Below are 2373 nucleotides of genomic sequence, written 5' to 3' on the forward strand. Positions count from 1 at the left end.
GAGTTTAAGAGTTTAAGAGATTAAGAGTTTTAGCCAAATGTATTATAAGATAGTATAGATATATTTCTCCTTGAGACGTAAATATCTTAAATTGATCAATGTTTGCTCGAATATTTATCAAACGCTTATTTAGGGTCAACATTTTCTAACAAGAAAAAGCATCGTTTTCTTGAATTTGACAAAAAAGACTTTGCCCGTTCAAAATAACGTTTTTCAAAAAATTACCAAATTATTTCTTTATTTTCAAAAATAATAAGGGGTTGTTTGTTTATCTCTTAATAGTTTCGTTAAGAGGCAGTCTCTAAATCGTTAAGAGTTGAATCTTGTTTGGCAAAAAAGAAGTTTGTCTCTTAATGATTATAAAATCCTCTGAATAAAAATGCAAGGAGGAATAAAAATTTGCAAAACAGGTGGTCGTTCTGGGATTAGTCGGCTTGCATAGCCGGTTAGATATCTAGGTTAATAAAAAAATTATCTGAATGATTTTGTATCATGATCTTCCCTTAACCATTCAACGCCCTAATTTCATTGTAAACAATTAACAAACAATTACATTTCATTTTGCACTATATCATGAGAGCCTCTTAATCAGTCTGGCCACTTAATTATTTTGTACTAAACCATTCAGCAATTGTCAAAGAGTCTTTAAGCTTTTTGTAACGTTAAAACAAAAATTCTTTGATATATATTTTTTTCTGAGTATTAGTTTTGATTTATATGTTTTTATTTGTTTTTCTTTTAATTAAAAGATATTTAAATAATAATTATTCTTTTAAAAAATAAAATGTTTTTGTATTCTTATCCAAACAATTATTTTTCATTTTCCAATTTTATCAAGAAGATATTTTCTGCTTAATTTTTACTTTGATTACCGATAAAATTGGTCCCTATGGTTTTTCAAAAGTAACACGTTTCATCCCTGTAGTTTGAAATTACAAGACGAACATCATGGTTTGCAAAAAAGTCTTGATTTGGTCTCCTTTTTCTAACAACCGTCAAAAGAATAACATGTTTGATATCTTATAATTTTTTTGTCTTTTACGTAAGAAAATCCCACAAGGATCAAATTCGAACGTTTTTACAAATGAATGGTTCAAATTCGAACGTTTTTACAAACCATGATGATTATTTTGTAATTTGAAAATTGCAAGGACTAAAAGCATTTTTTTTACAAACTACAAGGACTAAATTTGTAATTTACTCTAGAAAATATATAGCATGGCAATTCTTATTTGACCATGGAAGTCGTGATCAACTTAAAGATACGTCCATTTCATCATAAATATATAAATTTGTTAAAAATATATTTTTTAATAAATTAAGTTTTATACAAATAAATCTAAAAATAAGCGGTCCAAATGACACTCTGATCAAATTCTCTTTTTTTTTGTCTTATTAATGATCTGGTTGTATCAGTTTGTCTGACAGTAGTTAAATGGTTTAGTGCAAAATGATTAAGAGGTTTTCATAATGTAATACAAAATAAAATATAATTGTTTGATAATTATTTACAAGAAAATTAAGGCGCTGAATGGTTAAGATAGGATCATGATACAAAATCATTCAAATGATTTTAAAATCATTAAAAGACAGATTTTTTTTAGCATCTTTTAAAAAATAAATATCACCTAAGAAAAAGTCTAAAAAAAGGTTGATACCATTGCTTTAAAAAAACCAAAAAATATGCTAAAAAAATAAATAATTATTTATTTATTTATTTAATTTGTGGTGTTAAATATGAAAGAGAAAGGCATGGTCATTGTTTAAAGCTGGATTCTTTGACCAACTCAAAATCTAAATTAATATTTTAAAAAAAGTCAGATATAATTTAGACCCTACAAAGAATTATAATAAAAAGGTCATTTTTGTAATTCTAATTTTCTATGTTAGTCGACTAATCCCAAAACGACCACCTACTTTGCAGATAGCCTAGAGTCACCGCATTTGAACCTCTGTGGCCACAAAGAGATTTTTATTTCTTCTTGGATTTGAACCTGAGACCTCCTGATACTTTTGACATTTGAAGACAAGCTCAAACCAATCAAGCACTACACTTGTGGTTATCTTTTTTCTTTTTGTAACACACATACAAAATTAAATGTACACACAAGATCAACAAACCGTTAACACTTTTTTAGAGAATTCGTTTTAATTTATGAACACATCCTAAATCTACGAGACACGGTATAGTTTGTGAGCACCAATTAAAACAACAAAACTAAACCTTAAATTAATTTTATTTATATTTACAATGTGTTCACCTTGTGTACATATTTAATTGTGTATGTGTGTATGTTACATGAGAGAAGAGATGATATATATATATATATATATATATATATATATATATATATATATATATATATATATATA

The sequence above is a fragment of the Cynara cardunculus genome (assembly GCF_001531365.2).
Source record: "Cynara cardunculus var. scolymus isolate 2C chromosome LG 17, CcrdV1, whole genome shotgun sequence".
NCBI lineage: Eukaryota > Viridiplantae > Streptophyta > Magnoliopsida > Asterales > Asteraceae > Cynara > Cynara cardunculus.